The sequence below is a fragment of the Triturus cristatus genome, chromosome 2_2, assembly GCF_964204655.1.
Source record: "Triturus cristatus chromosome 2_2, aTriCri1.1, whole genome shotgun sequence".
Lineage (NCBI taxonomy): Eukaryota > Metazoa > Chordata > Amphibia > Caudata > Salamandridae > Triturus > Triturus cristatus.
In genome coordinates, this window is record NC_140582.1 from 102,611,705 (window position 1) to 102,632,479 (window position 20,775).

Sequence of the window (20,775 nt, forward strand, 5' to 3'; positions counted from 1 at the left end):
AGCAGTGCCCAGACATAGGAGGGGTGGGTGCAGAGTCCTCCCAGCAGTGCCCAGACATAGGAGGGGTGGGTGCCTATCACTCCCAGCAGTGCCCAGACATAGGAGGGGTGGGTGCAGAGTCCTCCCAGCAGTGCCCAGACATAGGAGGGGTGGGTGCAGAGACCTCCCAGCAGTGCCCAGACATAGGAGGGGTGGGTGCCTATCACTCCCAGCAGTGCCCAGACATAGGAGGGGTGGGTGCCGATCACTCCCAGCAGTGCCCAGACATAGGAGGGGTGGGTGCAGAGTCCTCCCAGCAGTGCCCAGACATAGGAGGGGTGGGTGCCTAACACTCCCAGCAGTGCCCAGACATAGGAGGGGATTGGTGCCTATCACTCCCAGCAGTGCCCAGACATAGGAGGGGAGGGTGCCTATCACTCCCAGCAGTGCCCAGACATAGGAGGGGTGGGTGCAGAGTCCTCCCAGCAGTGCCCAGACATAGGAGGGGTGGGTGCAGAGTCCTCCCAGCAGTGCCCAGACATAGGAGGGGTGGGTGCAGAGACCTCCCAGCAGTGCCCAGGCATAGGAGGGGTGGGTGCCTATCACTCCCAGCAGTGCCCAGACATAGGAGGGGTGGGTGCAGAGTCCTCCCAGCAGTGCCCAGACATAGGAGGTGTGGGTGCCTAACACTCCCAGCAGTGCCCAGACATAGGAGGGGTGGGTGCCTAACACACCCAGCAGTGCCCAGACATAGGAGGGGTGGGTGCCTATCACTCCCAGCAGTGCCCAGACATAGGAGGGGTGGGTGCCTATCACTCCCAGCAGTGCCCAGACATAGGAGGGGTGGGTGCAGAGTCCTCCCAGCAGTGCCCAGACATAGGAGGGGTGGGTGCCTAACACTCCCAGCAGTGCCCAGACATAGGAGGGGTGGGTGCCTATCACTCCCAGCAGTGCCCAGACATAGGAGGGGTGGGTGCCTATCACTCCCAGCAGTGCCCAGACATAGGAGGGGTGGGTGCAGAGTCCTCCCAGCAGTGCCCAGACATAGGAGGCGTGGGTGCAGAGTCCTCCCAGCAGTGCCCAGACATAGGAGGGGTGGGTGCCTATCACTCCCAGCAGTGCCCAGACATAGGAGGGGTGGGTGCCTATCACTCCCAGCAGTGCCCAGACATAGGAGGGGTGGGTGCAGAGTCCTCCCAGCAGTGCCCAGACATAGGAGGGGTGGGTGCAGAGTCCTCCCAGCAGTGCCCAGACATAGGAGGCTTGGGTGCAGAGACCTCCCAGCAGTGCCCAGGCATAGGAGGGGTGGGTGCCTATCACTCCCAGCAGTGCCCAGACATAGGAGGGGTGGGTGCAGAGTCCTCCCAGCAGTGCCCAGACATAGGAGGGGTGGGTGCCTAACACTCCCAGCAGTGCCCAGACATAGGAGGGGTGGGTGCCTAACACTCCCAGCAGTGCCCAGACATGGGAGGGGTGGGTGCCTATCACTCCCAGCAGTGCCCAGACATAGGAGGGGTGGGTGCCTATCACTCCCAGCAGTGCCCAGACATAGGAGGGGTGGGTGCAGAGTCCTCCCAGCAGTGCCCAGACATAGGAGGGGTGGGTGCCTAACACTCCCAGCAGTGCCCAGACATAGGAGGGGTGGGTGCCTATCACTCCCAGCAGTGCCCAGACATAGGAGGGGTGGGTGCCTATCACTCCCAGCAGTGCCCAGACATAGGAGGGGTGGGCGCAGAGTCCTCCCAGCAGTGCCCAGACATAGGAGGCGTGGGTGCAGAGTCCTCCCAGCAGTGCCCAGACATAGGAGGGGTGGGTGCCTATCACTCCCAGCAGTGCCCAGACATAGGAGGGGTGGGTGCCTATCACTCCCAGCAGTGCCCAGACATAGGAGGGGTGGGTGCAGAGTCCTCCCAGCAGTGCCCAGACATAGGAGGGGTGGGTGCAGAGTCCTCCCAGCAGTGCCCAGACATAGGAGGGGTGGGTGCCTAACACTCCCAGCAGTGCCCAGACATAGGAGGGGATTGGTGCTGTGCCCAGACATAGGAGGGGATTGGTGCCTATCACTCCCAGCAGTGCCCAGACATAGGAGGGGTGGGTGCCTATCACTCCCAGCAGTGCCCAGACATAGGAGGGGTGGGTGCAGAGTCCTCCCAGCAGTGCCCAGACATAGGAGGGGTGGGTGCAGAGTCCTCCCAGCAGTGCCCAGACATAGGAGGGGTGGGTGCAGAGACCTCCCAGCAGTGCCCAGGCATAGGAGGGGTGGGTGCCTATCACTCCCAGCAGTGCCCAGACATAGGAGGGGTGGGTGCAGAGTCCTCCCAGCAGTGCCCAGACATAGGAGGGGTGGGTGCCTAACACTCCCAGCAGTGCCCAGGCATAGGAGGGGTGGGTGCCTATCACTCCCAGCAGTGCCCAGACATAGGAGGGGTGGGTGCAGAGTCCTCCCAGCAGTGCCCAGACATAGGAGGGGTGGGTGCCTAACACTCCCAGCAGTGCCCAGACAAAGGAGGGGTGGGTGCCTAACACTCCCAGCAGTGCCCAGACATAGGAGGGGTGGGTGCCTATCACTCCCAGCAGTGCCCAGACATAGGAGGGGTGGGTGCCTATCACTCCCAGCAGTGCCCAGACATAGGAGGGGTGGGTGCAGAGTCCTCCCAGCAGTGCCCAGACATAGGAGGGGTGGGTGCCTAACACTCCCAGCAGTGCCCAGACATAGGAGGGGTGGGTGCCTATCACTCCCAGCAGTGCCCAGACATAGGAGGGGTGGGTGCCTATCACTCCCAGCAGTGCCCAGACATAGGAGGGGTGGGCGCAGAGTCCTCCCAGCAGTGCCCAGACATAGGAGGCGTGGGTGCAGAGTCCTCCCAGCAGTGCCCAGACATAGGAGGGGTGGGTGCCTATCACTGCCAGCAGTGCCCAGACATAGGAGGGGTGGGTGCCTATCACTCCCAGCAGTGCCCAGACATAGGAGGGGTGGGTGCAGAGTCCTCCCAGCAGTGCCCAGACATAGGAGGGGTGGGTGCCTAACACTCCCAGCAGTGCCCAGACATAGGAGGGGATTGGTGGCATGCCCAGACATAGGAGGGGATTGGTGCCTATCACTCCCAGCAGTGCCCAGACATAGGAGGGGTGGGTGCCTATCACTCCCAGCAGTGCCCAGACATAGGAGGGGTGGATGCAGAGTCCTCCCAGCAGTGCCCAGACATAGGAGGGGTGGGTGCAGAGTCCTCCCAGCAGTGCCCAGACATAGGAGGGGTGGGTGCAGAGACCTCCCAGCAGTGCCCAGGCATAGGAGGGGTGGGTGCCTATCACTCCCAGCAGTGCCCAGACATAGGAGGGGTGGGTGCAGAGTCCTCCCAGCAGTGCCCAGACGTAGGAGGGGTGGGTGCCTAACACTCCCAGCAGTGCCCAGACATAGGAGGGGTGGGTGCCTATCACTCCCAGCAGTGCCCAGACATAGGAGGGGTGGGTGCCTATCACTCCCAGCAGTGCCCAGACATAGGAGGGGTGGGTGCAGAGTCCTCCCAGCAGTGCCCAGACATAGGAGGGGTGGGTGCCTAACACTCCCAGCAGTGCCCAGACATAGGAGGGGTGGGTGCCTATCACTCCCAGCAGTGCCCAGACTTAGGAGGGGTGGGTGCCTATCACTCCCAGCAGTGCCCAGACATAGGAGGGGTGGGTACAGAGTCCTCCCAGCAGTGCCTAGACATAGGAGGCGTGGGTGCAGAGTCCTCCCAGCAGTGCCCAGACATAGAAGGGGTGGGTGCCTATCACTCCCAGCAGTGCCCAGACATAGGAGGGGTGGGTGCCTACACACTCCCAGCAGTGCCCATACATAGGAGGAGTGGGTGCCTATCACTCCCAGCAGTGCCCAGACATAGGAGGGGTGGGTGCAGAGTCCTCCCAGCAGTGCCCAGACATAGGAGGGGTGGGTGCCTAACACTCCCAGCAGTGCCCAGACATAGGAGGGGTGGGTGCGTAGCACTCCCAGCAGTGCCCAGACAGAGGAGGGGTGGGTGCCTATCACTCCCAGCAGTGCCTAGACATAGGAGGGGTGGGTGCAGAGTCCTCCCAGCAGTGCCCAGACATAGGAGGGGTGGGTGCAGAGTCCTCCCAGCAGTGCCCAGACATAGGAGGGGTGGGTGCCTATCACTCCCAGCAGTGCCCAGACATAGGAGGGGTGGGTGCCTAACACTCCCAGCAGTGCCCAGACATAGGAGGGGTGGGTGCCTATCACTCCCAGCAGTGCCCAGACATAGGAGGGGTGGGTGCAGAGTCCTCCCAGCAGTGCCCAGACATAGAAGGGGTGGGTGCCTATCACTCCCAGCAGTGCCCAGACATAGGAGGGGTGGGTGCAGAGTCCTCCCAGCAGTGCCCAGACATAGGATGGGTGGGTGCCTAACACTCCCAGCAGTGCCCAGACATAGGAGGGGTGGGTGCCTATCACTCCCATCAGTGCCCAGACATAGGAGGGGTGGGTGCCGATCACTCCCAGCAGTGCCCAGACATAGGAGGGGTGGGTGCAGAGTCCTCCCAGCAGTGCCCAGACATAGGAGGGGTGGGTGCCTAACACTCCCAGCAGTGCCCAGACATAGGAGGGGATTGGTGCCTATCACTCCCAGCAGTGCCCAGACATAGGAGGGGTGGGTGCCTATCACTCCCAGCAGTGCCCAGACATAGGAGGGGTGGGTGCAGAGTCCTCCCAGCAGTGCCCAGACATAGGAGGGGTGGGTGCAGAGTCCTCCCAGCAGTGCCCAGTCATAGGAGGGGTGGGTGCAGAGACCTCCCAGCTGTACCCAGGCATAGGAGGGGTGGGTGCCTATCACTCCCAGCAGTGCCCAGACATAGGAGGGGTGGGTGCAGAGTCCTCCCAGCAGTGCGAAGACATAGGAGGGGTGGGTGCCTAACACTCCCAGCAGTGCCCAGACACATGAGGGGTGGGTGCCTAACACTCCCAGCAGTGCCCAGACATAGGAGGGGTGGGTGCCTATCACTCCCAGCAGTGCCCAGACATAGGAGGGGTGGGTGCCTATCACTCCCAGCAGTGCCCAGACATAGGAGGGGTGGGTGCAGAGTCCTCCCAGCAGTGCCCAGACATAGGAGGGGTGGGTGCCTAACACTCCCAGCAGTGCCCAGACATAGGAGGGGTGGGTGCCTATCACTCCCAGCAGTGCCCAGACATAGGAGGGGTGGGTGCCTATCACTCCCAGCAGTGCCCAGACATAGGAGGGGTGGGTGCAGAGTCCTCCCAGCAGTGCCCAGACATCGGAGGGGTGGGTGCCTATCACTCCCAGCAGTGCCCAGACATAGGAGGGGTGGGTGCAGAGTCCTCCCAGCAGTGCCCAGACATAGGAGGGGTGGGTGCCTAACACTCCCAGCAGTGCCCAGACATAGGAGGGGTGGGTGCCTATCACTCCCAGCAGTGCCCAGACATAGGAGGGGTGGGTGCAGAGTCCTCCCAGCAGTGCCCAGACATAGGAGGGGTGGGTGCCTATCACTCCCAGCAGTGCCCAGACATAGGAGGGGTGGGTGCAGAGTCCTCCCAGCAGTGCCCAGACATAGGATGGGTGGGTGCCTAACACTCCCAGCAGTGCCCAGACATAGGAGGGGAGGGTGCCTATCACTCCCAGCAGTGCCCAGACATAGGAGGGGTGGGTGCCGATCACTCCCAGCAGTGCCCAGACATAGGAGGGGTGGGTGCAGAGTCCTCCCAGCAGTGCCCAGACATAGGAGGGGTGGGTGCCTAACACTCCCAGCAGTGCCCAGACATAGGAGGGGATTGGTGCCTATCACTCCCAGCAGTGCCCAGACATAGGAGGGGTGGGTGCCTATCACTCCCAGCAGTGCCCAGACATAGGAGGGGTGGGTGCAGAGTCCTCCCAGCAGTGCCCAGACATAGGAGGGGTGGGTGCAGAGACCTCCCAGCAGTGCCCAGGCATAGGAGGGGTGGGTGCCTATCACTCCCAGCAGTGCCCAGACATAGGAGGGGTGGGTGCAGAGTCCTCCCAGCAGTGCCCAGACATAGGAGGGGTGGGTGCCTAACACTCCCAGCAGTGCCCAGACATAGGAGGGGTGGGTGCCTATCACTCCCAGCAGTGCCCAGACATAGGAGGGGTGGGTGCCTATCACTCCCAGCAGTGCCCAGACATAGGAGGGGTGGGTGCAGAGTCCTCCCAGCAGTGCCCAGACATAGGAGGGGTGGGTGCCTAACACTCCCAGCAGTGCCCAGACATAGGAGGGGTGGGTGCCTATCACTCCCAGCAGTGCCCAGACATAGGAGGGGTGGGTGCCTATCACTCCCAGCAGTGCCCAGACATAGGAGGGGTGGGTGCAGAGTCCTCCCAGCAGTGCCCAGACATAGGAGGCGTGGGTGCAGAGTCCTCCCAGCAGTGCCCAGACATAGGAGGGGTGGGTGCCTATAACTCCCAGCAGTGCCCAGAAATAGGAGGGGTGGGTGCCTATCACTCCCAGCAGTGCCCAGACATAGGAGGGGTGGGTGCAGAGTCCTCCCAGCAGTGCCCAGACATAGGAGGGGTGGGTGCAGAGTCCTCCCAGCAGTGCCCAGACATAGGAGGGGTGGGTGCAGAGACCTCCCAGCAGTGCCCAGGCATAGGAGGGGTGGGTGCCTATCACTCCCAGCAGTGCCCAGACATAGGAGGGGTGGGTGCAGAGTCCTCCCAGCAGTGCCCAGACATAGGAGGGGTGGGTGCCTAACACTCCCAGCAGTGCCCAGACATAGGAGGGGTGGGTGCCTATCACTCCCAGCAGTGCCCAGACATAGGAGGGGTGGGTGCAGAGTCCTCCCAGCAGTGCCCAGACATAGGAGGGGTGGGTGCCTATCACTCCCAGCAGTGCCCAGACAGAGGAGGGGTGGGTGCAGAGTCCTCCCAGCAGTGCCCAGACATAGGAGGGGTGGGTGCCTAACACTCCCAGCAGTGCCCAGACATAGGAGGGGTGGGTGCCTATCACTCCCAGCAGTGCCCAGACATAGGAGGGGTGGGTGCCTATCACTCCCAGCAGTGCCCAGACATAGGAGGGGTGGGTGCAGAGTCCTCCCAGCAGTGCCCAGACATAGGAGGGGTGGGTGCCTATCACTCCCAGCAGTGCCCAGACATAGGAGGGGTGGGTGCCTATCACTCCCAGCAGTGCCCAGACATAGGAGGGGTGGGTGCAGAGTCCTCCCAGCAGTGCCCAGACATAGGAGGGGTGGGTGCCTAACACTCCCAGCAGTGCCCAGACATAGGAGGGGTGGGTGCCTAACACTCCCAGCAGTGCCCAGACATAGGAGGGGTGGGTGCCTAACACTCCCAGCAGTGCCCAGACATAGGAGGGGTGGGTGCCTTTCACTCCCAGCAGTGCCCAGACATAGGAGGGGTGGGTGCCTATCACTCCCAGCAGTGCCCAGACATAGGAGGGGTGGGTGCAGAGTCCTCCCAGCAGTGCCCAGACATAGGAGGGGTGGGTGCCTAACACTCCCAGCAGTGCCCAGACATAGGAGGGGTGGGTGCCTAACACTCCCAGCAGTGCCCAGACATAGGAGGGGTGGGTGCCTATCACTCCCAGCAGTGCCCAGACATAGGAGGGGTGGGTGCAGAGACCTCCCAGCAGTGCCCAGACATAGGAGGGGTGGGTGCCTATCACTCCCAGCAGTGCCCAGACATAAGAGGGGTGGGTGCAGAGTCCTCCCAGCAGTGCCCAGACATAGGAGGGGTGGGTGCCTAACACTCCCAGCAGTGCCCAGACATAGGAGGGATGGGTGCCTAACACTCCCAGCAGTGCCCAGACATAGGAGGGGTGGGTGCCTATCACTCCCAGCAGTGCCCAGACATAGGAGGGGTGGGTGCCTATCACTCCCAGCAGTGCCCAGACATAGGAGGGGTGGGTGCAGAGTCCTCGCAGCAGTGCCCAGACATAGGAGGGGTGGGTGCCTAACACTCCCAGCAGTGCCCAGACATAGGAGGGGTGGGTGCCTATCACTCCCAGCAGTGCCCAGACATAGGAGGGGTGGGTGCCTATCACTCCCAGCAGTGCCCAGACATAGGAGGGGTGGGTGCAGAGTCCTCCCAGCAGTGCCCAGACATAGGAGGCGTGGGTGCAGAGTCCTCCCAGCAGTGCCCAGACATAGGAGGGGTGGGTGCCTATCACTCCCAGCAGTGCCCAGACATAGGAGGGGTGGGTGCCTATCACTCCCAGCAGTGCCCAGACATAGGAGGGGTGGGTGCAGAGTCCTCCCAGCAGTGCCCAGACATAGGAGGGGTGGGTGCAGAGTCCTCCCAGCAGTGCCCAGACATAGGAGGGGTGGGTGCCTATCACTCCCAGCAGTGCCCAGACATAGGAGGGGTGGGTGCCTAACACTCCCAGCAGTGCCCAGACATAGGAGGGGTGGGTGCCTATCACTCCCAGCAGTGCCCAGACATAGGAGGGGTGGGTGCAGAGTCCTCCCAGCAGTGCCCAGACATAGGAGGGGTGGGTGCCTATCACTCCCAGCAGTGCCCAGACATAGGAGGGGTGGGTGCAGAGTCCTCCCAGCAGTGCCCAGACATAGGAGGGGTGGGTGCAGAGACCTCCCAGCAGTGCCCAGACATAGGAGGGGTGGGTGCCTATCACTCCCAGCAGTGCCCAGACATAGGAGGGGTGGGTGCCGATCACTCCCAGCAGTGCCCAGACATAGGAGGGGTGGGTGCAGAGTCCTCCCAGCAGTGCCCAGACATAGGAGGGGTGGGTGCCTAACACTCCCAGCAGTGCCCAGACATAGGAGGGGATTGGTGCCTATCACTCCCAGCAGTGCCCAGACATAGGAGGGGTGGGTGCCTATCACTCCCAGCAGTGCCCAGACATAGAAGGGGTGGGTGCAGAGTCCTCCCAGCAGTGCCCAGACATAGGAGGGGTGGGTGCAGAGTCCTCCCAGCAGTGCCCAGCCATAGGAGGGGTCGGTGCAGAGACCTCCCAGCAGTGCCCAGGCATAGGAGGGGTGGGTGCCTATCACTCCCAGCAGTGCCCAGACATAGGAGGGGTGGGTGCAGAGTCCTCCCAGCAGTGCCCAGACATAGGAGGGGTGGGTGCCTAACACTCCCAGCAGTGCCCAGACATAGGAGGGGTGGGTGCCTAACACTCCCAGCAGTGCCCAGACATAGGAGGGGTGGGTGCCTATCACTCCCAGCAGTGCCCAGACATAGGAGGGGTGGGTGCCTATCACTCCCAGCAGTGCCCAGACATAGGAGGGGTGGGTGCAGAGTCCTCCCAGCAGTGCCCAGACATAGGAGGGGTGGGTGCCTAACACTCCCAGCAGTGCCCAGACATAGGAGGGGTGGGTGCCTATCACTCCCAGCAGTGCCCAGACATAGGAGGGGTGGGTGCAGAGTCCTCCCAGCAGTGCCCAGACATAGGAGGCATGGGTGCAAAGTCCTCCCAGCAGTGCCCAGACATAGGAGGGGTGGGTGCCTATCACTCCCAGCAGTGCCCAGACATAGGAGGGGTGGGTGCCTATCACTCCCAGCAGTGCCCAGACATAGGAGGGGTGGGTGCAGAGTCCTCCCAGCAGTGCCCAGACATAGGAGGGGTGGGTGCAGAGTCCTCCCAGCAGTGCCCAGACATAGGAGGCTTGGGTGCAGAGACCTCCCAGCAGTGCCCAGGCATAGGAGGGGTGGGTGCCTATCACTCCCAGCAGTGCCCAGACATAGGAGGGGTGGGTGCAGAGTCCTCCCAGCAGTGCCCAGACATAGGAGGGGTGGGTGCCTAACACTCCCAGCAGTGCCCAGACATAGGAGGGGTGGGTGCCTAACACTCCCAGCAGTGCCCAGACATAGGAGGGGTGGGTGCCTATCACTCCCAGCAGTGCCCAGACATAGGAGGGGTGGGTGCCTATCACTCCCAGCAGTGCCCAGACATAGGAGGGGTGGGTGCAGAGTCCTCCCAGCAGTGCCCAGACATAGGAGGGGTGGGTGCCTAACACTCCCAGCAGTGCCCAGACATAGGAGGGGTGGGTGCCTATCACTCCCAGCAGTGCCCAGACATAGGAGGGGTGGGTGCCTATCACTCCCAGCAGTGCCCAGACATAGGAGGGGTGGGCGCAGAGTCCTCCCAGCAGTGCCCAGACATAGGAGGCGTGGGTGCAGAGTCCTCCCAGCAGTGCCCAGACATAGGAGGGGTGGGTGCCTATCACTCCCAGCAGTGCCCAGACATAGGAGGGGTGGGTGCCTATCACTCCCAGCAGTGCCCAGACATAGGAGGGGTGGGTGCAGAGTCCTCCCAGCAGTGGCCAGACATAGGAGGGGTGGGTGCAGAGTCCTCCCAGCAGTGCCCAGACATAGGAGGGGTGGGTGCCTAACACTCCCAGCAGTGCCCAGACATAGGAGGGGATTGGTGCCGTGCCCAGACATAGGAGGGGATTGGTGCCTATCACTCCCAGCAGTGCCCAGACATATGAGGGGTGGGTGCCTATCACTCCCAGCAGTGCCCAGACATAGGAGGGGTGGGTGCAGAGTCCTCCCAGCAGTGCCCAGACATAGGAGGGGTGGGTGCAGAGTCCTCCCAGCAGTGCCCAGACATAGGAGGGGTGGGTGCAGAGACCTCCCAGCAGTGCCCAGGCATAGGAGGGGTGGGTGCCTATCACTCCCAGCAGTGCCCAGACATAGGAGGGTGGGTGCAGAGTCCTCCCAGCAGTGCCCAGACATAGGAGGGGTGGGTGCCTAACACTCCCAGCAGTGCCCAGGCATAGGAGGGGTGGGTGCCTATCTCTCCCAGCAGTGCCCAGACATAGGAGGGGTGGGTGCAGAGTCCTCCCAGCAGTGCCCAGACATAGGAGGGGTGGGTGCCTAACACTCTCAGCAGTGCCCAGACATAGGAGGGGTGGGTGCCTAACACTCCCAGCAGTGCCCAGACAGAGGAGGGGTGGGTGCCTATCACTCCCAGCAGTGCCCAGACATAGGAGGGGTGGGTGCCTATCACTCCCAGCAGTGCCCAGACATAGGAGGGGTGGGTGCCTAACACTCCCAGCAGTGCCCAGACATAGGAGGGGTGGGTGCCTATCACTCCCAGCAGTGCCCAGACATAGGAGGGGTGGGTGCCTATCATTCCCAGCAGTGCCCAGACATAGGAGGGGTGGGCGCAGAGTCCTCCCAGCAGTGCCCAGACATAGGAGGCGTGGGTGCAGAGTCCTCCCAGCAGTGCCCAGACATAGGAGGGGTGGGTGCCTATCACTCCCAGCAGTGCCCAGACATAGGAGGGGTTGGTGCCTATCACTCCCAGCAGTGCCCAGACATAGGAGGGGTGGGTGCAGAGTCCTCCCAGCAGTGCCCAGACATAGGAGGGGTGGGTGCAGAGTCCTCCCAGCAGTGCCCAGACATAGGAGGGGTGGGTGCCTAACACTCCCAGCAGTGCCCAGACATAGGAGGGGATTGGTGCCGTGCCCAGACATAGGAGGGGATTGGTGCCTATCACTCCCAGCAGTGCCCAGACATAGGAGGGGTGGGTGCCTATCACTCCCAGCAGTGCCCAGACATAGGAGGTGTTGGACAGGCCACACGAAGGGCTTGCTCCCTCCCCGCACGACAGGGCCCGAGCTCCGGCCCACCAAGCTTAACCCACGAAAAGCACCCGTACCCCGTCTCCCGACGGATCTTCTACCCTCGGACCTCTACTCATCACGGGGCCCAGCCCCACCAGCTCCCCCGGCCGGTTCAAGCCGCCATCTTGGGCCCTGCACCACGAGGCCGCGTGGCCTCGCCCCGACCCTAAACCCCGGGCCTGACCGGCCCCGACATCCCGGCACCACCATCCACCCGGGAGGTGAGCGGACCACTTGGCAGGTCAATAGGAGGACGAAGTGTCAAGAGCTCTTCCCCCGCCAGGTGCCGATCGCCTCCAGCTCCCCCAGGCGCTGGCTCCACCCCCTGCTGGGTGTCTGGACACCTTCATCCCGGGCCCTCCGACCTCCAAGTGCGAGGGTCCGGACATCAAAGAGCGCCTGCCCTATAACTGGGGCAACTCCGGAGCAGGAAGGCAGTTGTATCCTGGAGTCGAGAGACACCGAGAGAACTCAGCCTTGATGGACTACTGGCGCTGCCGTAGCCCGCTCTTGTGAACCATCGTCCTGCCTGCTGGCGCTGCCGCGGCCTTCTGCAACATCCATCCTCGTCGGGACCTGCTGGCGCTGCCGCGGCCCGTTGTAACGACCATCCTCGTTGGGACCTGCTGGCGCTGCCGCGGCCCGTACCAACTAAGCCACCAAGCTCGAGGATTGTGAGCTAGTCATCATCTCATCCGAACTACCTGACTGGTAGACAGACTGTCCCGCTACCCCTTACCCTGCTTTGAGAGACTTGAATCGAGGGGACCCCTGAGTCCAGACCTCCTTGTACCATTCAACCGTACCTTAAGAAGTGCTTATAAAGAACACTGAACCTTATCTGTGTGTGGTATCTGTCTGTGAGGGGGAAGTTACTTGTCTGTACGATCGCTGGAGACGGCTCTCCCCGGAGACCTCTCCTCCTGACCCCGGCCGACCCTCCCTTCTAACATTGGTGGCCAGCGGCGGGATCCGAATCAACGCGTAATCGTACAGAGAGTAGCTCACCCCACGACAACAACACGATGTCAGCCAAAGATAGCAACTCCACCGAGAAATTCCAAATGGATAAATTAGAAGAATACAACCACCGCGAACTGAGACAGTTCTGCATAGAACTTGGCATTGCTACCACCGGCCTGAGTACCAAAGATGATCTAAAGCACGCCCTAGAGTCGTGGACAGAAACTGGGGTCGCCGGACCCTCCGACCAAAGCAGCATCACACCAGAGGGGAACGCCACGGCTCCTGAGGAGCGGGGAACGGGCCTCTCGCAGGAGGAGATCCGAGAAAGAGAAAGAACCAGATTGCACGAGTTGGAAATGGCACGACTCAAGATGGATGGGGAACTCAAGTTAGCTGAACAGAAACTCAACCTCGAGCACATGCGGCTCCGAGATGAACGAGAAGAGAAGCAGAGACAGAGAGAGCTGGAGGAGAAAAAAATAACGCTCGAGCACGAGCGCAAACTGGCGGAAATAGAACTTCGGAAACAGAATAAAGAACTGGGGGTGCCTGAGCGACCACACACCCCGGGGCCAATCGAGAAAAAAGTCCACATCCCCAAGGATGTTGTCCGCGAGTATGTCCGAGAAGACGACATACAACAGTGGTTTAAAGCCTACGAGATCGCCATGACCTCCCACCGGATCGACCGGAGTGATTGGGGAGCCGGACTCTGGGGGAGGTTTATCAACGAGGGTCGCGATGCCCTACTGCAGCTCCCAGATCACCAAATGTCGTCCTACGACCACATGAAGGCTGCCCTCCTCACCCGCTACGGCCTCACACCCGAGATGTACCGCCAGAGGTTCAGAGATTGCACCCGGATCCCAGGTACAACTTGGGTAGAATACGTGAACTATTTCAGCCGTGCCTTCGAGGGTTGGATAAAGGGGAGCCAGGTCACCACCTACGAACAACTCTTTAACCTGATGGTATGGGAGCACCTGTCGAACAACTGCTTCGTTGAGCTCAGGCAGCACCTCCTCGACAGTAAGCTGACTGACCCCCGGCAGCTCGTCGCCGAAGCTGACCGATGGGAAAGCACCCGAGTGGGCCGGAGGGGGCCACACGAACCGAACAGAAACAACCAAGGCCAGCACCGTCCTCGGGGAGGAGGAGGGGGCCAGGGGCGAGGGAGAGACGCCTTGCCCGCAACATCCGTGGCCAGCACCCCGGCTCCGGCCGGTCGGGGCAACCCCCCGTGGCGTCCTGGGGTCCGAGCCAACGTCACGTGCCACCGATGCCAGCGAGTCGGCCACTACGCCAATGACCCGAGCTGCCCGCAGAACCAAACACCCAAGCCCCGCCAGGTAGCTGCCGCCGCCCTGGGGGAAGAGCGATCATTGGAGGAACCAGAGGAGTATGAGCCGACCCAGCAAGAGTGGGAACCGGCCGCCATGGTCCTGGCGTGCTTGGGGGGAAGAGACATGGTCCCGCGGGCTCCCCTACCCGCTAACACCAGGAAATACGGTCAGTGGGTGACCATTAATGGACAGCGAGCCGAGGCCTTGCGTGACACAGGCGCCAGTGTGACGGCCGTCCGCTGTCACCTGGTGAAGCCCGAGCAGATCCTGCCGAACATTCTCTGCCCCGTCCGCTCGGCAGACAACTCTGAAAGTATGTGTCAAATGGCCTGCGTTCCATTCGAATGGGGAGGGGTCTCCGGCCTGTTGAAGGTGACGGTCCGGGACGATGCCCCCGTGGACTGCCTCCTGGGGAATGACCTCGAGAGTTCCCCGTGGGCCACCGTTGAGAGAAGAGAACACCTGGGGATGCTGGGCCTCCCGGACTGGGCCTGCATAACCACCCGGTCTATGGCCGCCCGTGCCGTCCCTCGATCAGAAGAACCAGAATGGCCAGCACCTCCGCCCCCAGTCGCCCCAGTAGAAGACGACGACGAGGCCAGCCTCCCAGACCCGACGGCCGAAGGGGACGCGCAACCCCAGGACCTTCCTGACCTGGCTCAGTGGCGTCAAGAGGGGGGGCCCACCCAAGCACAGTTCCGCCAGGAACAAAAGACCTGTCCCTCCCTCGAGGGACTCCGCCAACAAGCCAGCGCCCAGAACGCAGGGGACTCCACCGGAACTCACTGGGTCTACTGGGATAACGACCTGCTATACAGCGAGCAAAGAATCGCCGAGCTGGGGGCCGGTCGAGTACTGGTGGTACCTCTCCGCTTCAGAGACTTTCTGCTCAACCTGGCCCACGATGTCCCCCTGGCTGGACACCTGGGCCAAGATAAAACGTACAGCCGCCTAGTGACCCACTTTTTCTGGCCGAAGATGAGGAACGACGTCCTGAACCACTGCCGATCTTGCCCCACATGCCAAGCCAGCGGGAAGAGTGGTCGGAAGCTGAAAGCCCCTCTGCAACCCTTCCCTGTGGTCACCACCCCGTTTGAGAGGGTGGGGATAGACATCGTGGGGCCTCTGGACCCCCGCATGGCACAAGGACACAGGTTCATCTTAGTACTGGTGGACCATGCCACCCGCTACCCCGAGGCGGTGCCCCTACGGACCGTGACAGCTCCGGTGGTTGGCCGGGCCCTAATGGGGATCTTCTCCCGGGTAGGCTTCCCCCGAGAAGTCGTCAGCGACCGAGGCACGAACTTTATATCCAAATACATGAAGTCCCTCTGGCAACAATGCGGGGTCACCTACAGATTCACGACCCCCTATCACCCCCAAGGGAACGGACTAGTGGAGCGTTTTAACCGCACCCTCAAGGGGATGATTGGGGGATTGGAAGAGCCCCTCCGTCGCCAGTGGGACGTACTACTCCCGTGCCTCCTCTTCGCCTACCGCGAAGTTCCCCAGAAGTCCCTCGGTTTTAGCCCTTTCGAACTCCTGTACGGGCACCCTGTGCGAGGGCCCCTCAGCCTAGTAAAAGAAGGTTGGGAGATGGCCCCCCTAAAGACCCCTCCAGACGTCTTCAAATACCTCCTGGCCCTACGCAATCAGACCCGGCGCTTCAGAGAGATGGCCAAGGCGAACCTTGAGGCCAGCCAGGAGGACATGAAGAAGTGGTATGATCACAATGCCTCCTCCGTTGAGTTCGAGCCTGGACAACAGGTATGGGTGATGTCCCCCACCGAACCATGTGCCTTGCAAGATAAGTGGACGGGGCCCTTCAAAGTGGTCGAGCGCAAAAGCCCCGTCACTTACCTCATCGACCTGGGGACCTCCCGGAACCCCCTTCGGGTCCTCCACACCAACCGACTCAAACCACACTTTGTGCGCTCAGAACTCAGCCTCCTGATGGCTACGGACAGTGGGGCAGAGGAAGACTCCGAACCCCTCCCGGATCTTCTGAAGACTCAGGAGAATGACGGCTCCGTGGACGGGGTCCGGCTCTCTGACGCCCTCACTTCGGAGCAACGCCAGGGCTGCCGGAACCTCCTGCTGCAGTTCGCTACCCTGTTCTCCCTCACCCCCGGGGTCACCCCTTGGTGTTTGCACGACGTGGACACCGGGGACAGTCCCCCTGTCCGACACCGGGCCTACCGCGTACCAGATCGGGTACGGGCCTGCATACAGGAGGAGGTGACCAAGATGCTCACAATCGGGGTCATCGAGCCCTCGGACAGTCCCTGGGCCAGTCCGGTTGTATTGGTCCCCAAAGCCGCTGCCCCCGGCACCGCACCTGAACTGAGATTCTGCGTCGACTACCGGGGCTTGAACGCTGTCACCCGGACCGACGCTCATCCGATCCCCCAAGCAGACGAGCTGATCGACCGGCTGGGGGCCGCCCGCTACCTCAGTATCTTCGACCTAACAGCGGGCTACTGGCAGATCGGCCTCACACCCAGGGCTCAGGAACGGTCAGCCTTCTCTACCCCCGATGGCCACTACCAGTTCAAGGTCATGCCCTTCGGCATGAAGAATGCCCCCGCCACGTTTCAACGCCTCGTGAACCAGGTCTTGGCGGGGCTCGAAGAGTTCAGCGCTGCCTACCTGGACGATATCGCTGTATACAGCCACCACTGGCCCGACCACCTCCGTCACCTCCAAGAGGTCCTACAGGCCCTCCAGCGGGCCGGCCTCACAATTAAGGCCGGCAAGTGCCAAATTGGCCAAGGGTCTGTGACCTACCTTGGGCACCAAGTGGGAAGCGGGCTGGTGGCCCCGCTACAACTTAAGATTGCTGCCATCCAGTCCTGGCAGCCCCCCGTCGCCCAGACCGAGGTCCGAGCCTTCTTGGGGCTCACCGGCTACTACCGGCGGTTCGTGAAAGACTACGGCAGCATCGTGGGGCCCCTCACGGGTCTCACGTCCAAGAACCAGCCGAAGCGGATTAACTGGACCCCCGATTGTCAAGCGGCCTTCGAGAAGCTGAAGGCCGCTCTATGCACCGCCCCTGTGCTCCAGGCCCCCGATTACAGTCGGGAATTCATGGTACAGACCGACGCCTCTGACCACGGCATCGGAGCCGTCCTTTCTCAGTTGAACCCCGAAGGTCATGACCAGCCGGTGGCCTTCATCAGTCGACGTCTCCTGGCCCGAGAACAGCGCTGGAGCACCATCGAGAGGGAGGCCTTCGCAGTGGTGTGGGCCCTCAAAAAGCTCCGGCCCTATCTCTTCGGTACCCACTTCCGGGTACAAACCGACCATCGACCCCTGCAGTGGCTGATGCAGATGCGGGGGGAGAACCCAAAACTCTTGCGCTGGTCCATTTCCCTGCAGGGAATGGACTTCACTGTGGAGCACCGACCAGGCCAAGACCACGCCAACGCGGATGGCCTGTCCCGCTTTTTCCGCCTCGACGAAGAGAGTCCCCAAGGAGATGGGTGACTCTCCCCGCCTTCAGCTGGGGGGGACGCATGTTGGACAGGCCACACGAAGGGCTTGCTCCCTCCCCGCACGACAGGGCCCGAGCTCCGGCCCACCAAGCTTAACCCACGAAAAGCACCCGTACCCCGTCTCCCGACGGATCTTCTACCCTCGGACCTCTACTCATCACGGGGCCCAGCCCCACCGGCTCCCCCGGCCGGTTCAAGCCGCCATCTTGGGCCCTGCACCACGAGGCCGCGTGGCCTCGCCCCGACCCTAAACCCCGGGCCTGACCGGCCCCGACATCCCGGCACCACCATCCACCCGGGAGGTGAGCGGACCACTTGGCAGGTCAATAGGAGGACGAAGTGTCAAGAGCTCTTCCCCCGCCAGGTGCCGATCGCCTCCAGCTCCCCCAGGCGCTGGCTCCACCCCCTGCTGGGTGTCTGGACACCTTCATCCCGGGCCCTCCGACCTCCAAGTGCGAGGGTCCGGACATCAAAGAGCGCCTGCCCTATAACTGGGGCAACTCCGGAGCAGGAAGGCAGTTGTATCCTGGAGTCGAGAGACACCGAGAGAACTCAGCCTTGACGGACTACTGGCGCTGCCGTAGCCCGCTCTCGTGAACCATCGTCCTGCCTGCTGGCGCTGCCGCGGCCTTCTGCAACATCCATCCTCGTCGGGACCTGCTGGCGCTGCCGCGGCCCGTTGTAACGACCATCCTCGTTGGGACCTGCTGGCGCTGCCGCGGCCCGTTGTATCGACCATCTTTCCGGGACCTGCTGGCGCTGCCGCGGACCGTGTACCGACCATCTCGACCGGGACCTGCTGGCGCTGCCGCGGCCCGTACCAACTAAGCCACCAAGCTCGAGGATTGTGAGCTAGTTATCATCTCATCCGAACTACCTGACTGGTAGACAGACTGTCCCGCTACCCCTTACCCTGCTTTGAGAGACTTGAATCGAGGGGACCCCTGAGTCCAGACCTCCTTGTACCATTCAACCGTACCTTAAGAAGTGCTTATAAAGAACACTGAACCTTATCTGTGTGTGGTATCTGTCTGTGAGGGGGAAGTTACTTGTCTGTACGATCGCTGGAGACGGCTCTCCCCGGAGACCTCTCCTCCTGACCCCGGCCGACCCTCCCGGTCCGTCTATCCTTTCTAACAGGACGGGTGGGTGCAGAGTCCTCCCAGCAGTGCCCAGACATAGGAGGGGTGGTTGCAGAGTCCTCCCAGCAGTGCCCAGACATAGGAGGGGTGGGTGCAGAGACCTCCCAGCAGTGCCCAGGCATAGGAGGGGTGGGTGCCTATCACTCCCAGCAGTGCCCAGACATAGGAGGGGTGGGTGCAGAGTCCTCCCAGCAGTGCCCAGACATAGGAGGGGTGGGTGCCTAACACTCCCAGCAGTGCCCAGACATAGGAGGGGTGGGTGCCTATCACTCCCAGCAGTGCCCAGACATAGGAGGGGTGGGTGCCTATAACTCCCAGCAGTGCCCAGACATAAGAGGGGTGGGTGCAGAGTCCTCCCAGCAGTGCCCAGACATAGGAGGGGTGGGTGCCTAACACTCCCAGCAGTGCCCAGACATAGGAGGGGTGGGTGCCTATCACTCCCAGCAGTGCCCAGACATAGGAGGGGTGGGTGCCTATCACTCCCAGCAGTGCCCAGACATGGGAGGGGTGGGTACAGAGTCCTCCCAGCAGTGCCTAGACATAGGAGGCGTGGGTGCAGAGTTCTCCCAGCAGTGCCCAGACATAGGAGGGGTGGGTGCCTATCACTCCCAGCAGTGCCCAGACATAGGAGGGGTGGGTGCCTATCACTCCCAGCAGTGCCCAGACATGGGAGGGGTGGGTACAGAGTCCTCCCAGCAGTGCCTAGACATAGGAGGCGTGGGTGCAGAGTTCTCCCAGCAGTGCCCAGACATAGGAGGGGTGGGTGCCTATCACTCCCAGCAGTGCCCAGACATAGGAGGGGTGGGTGCCTAACACTCCCAGCAGTGCCCAGACATAGGAGGGGTGGGTGCAGAGTCCTCCCAGCAGTGCCCAGACATAGGAGGGGTGGGTGCAGAGTCCTCCCAGCAGTGCCCAGACATAGGACGGGTGGGTGCCTAACACTCCCAGCAGTGCCCAGACATAGGAGGGGTGGGTGCCTATCACTCCCAGCAGTGCCCAGACATAGGAGGGGTGGGTACAGAGTCCTCCCAGCAGTGCCTAGACATAGGAGGCGTGGGTGCAGAGTCCTCCCAGCAGTGTCCAGACATAGGAGGGGTGGGTGCCTATCACTCCCAGCAGTGCCCAGACATAGGAGGGGTGGGTGCCTAACACTCCCAGCAGTGCCCAGACATAGGAGGGGTGGGTGCAGAGTCCTCCCAGCAGTGCCCAGACATAGGAGGGGTGGGTGCAGAGTCCTCCCAGCAGTGCCCAGACATAGGACGGGTGGGTGCCTAACACTCCCAGCAGTGCCCAGACATAGGAGGGGTGGGTGCCTATCACTCCCAGCAGTGCCCAGACATAGGAGGGGTGGGTGCCTATCACTCCCAGCAGTGCCCAGACATAGGAGGGGTGGGTGCAGAGTCCTCCCAGCAGTGCCCAGACATAGGAGGGGTGGGTGCCTAACTCTCCCAGCAGTGCCCAGACATAGGAGGGGTGGGTGCCTATCACTCCCAGCAGTGCCCAGACATAGGAGGGGTGGGTGCCTATCACTCCCAGCAGTGCCCAGACATAGGAGGGGTGGGTGCAGAGTCCTCCCAGCAGTGCCCAGACATAGGAGGGGTGGGTGCAGAGTCCTCCCAGCAGTGCCCAGACATAGGAGGGGTGGGTGTAGAGTCCTCCCAGCAGTGCCCAGATATAAGAAGGGTGGGTGCTTAACACTCCCAGCAGTGCCCACACATAGGAGGGGTGGATGCCTAACACTCCCAGCAGTGCCCAGACATAGGAGGGGTGGGTGCAGAGTCCTCCCAGCAGTGCCCAGACATAGGAGGGGTGGGTGCCTAACACTCCCAGCAGTGCCCAGACATAGGAGGGGTGGGTGCAGAGTCCTCCCAGCAGTGCCCAGACATAGGAGGGGTGGGTGCAGAGTCCTCCCAGCAGTGCCCAGACATAGGAGGGGTGGGTGCCTAACACTCCCAGCAGTGCCCAGACATAGGAGGGGTGGGTGCCTAACACTCCCAGCAATTCCCAGACATAGGAGGGGTGGGTGCCTATCACTCCCAGCAGTGCCCAGACATAGGAGGGGTGGGTGCAGAGTCCTCCCAGCAGTGCCCAGACATAGGAGGGGTGGGTGCCTAACGCTCCCAGCAGTGCCCAGACATAGGAGGGGTGGGTGACTAACACTCCCAGCAGTGCCCAGACATAGGAGGGGTGGGTGCAGAGTCCTCCCAGTAGTGCCCAGACATAGGAGGGGTGGGTGCCTAACACTCCCAGCAGTGCCCAGACATAGGAGGGGTGGGTGCCTAACA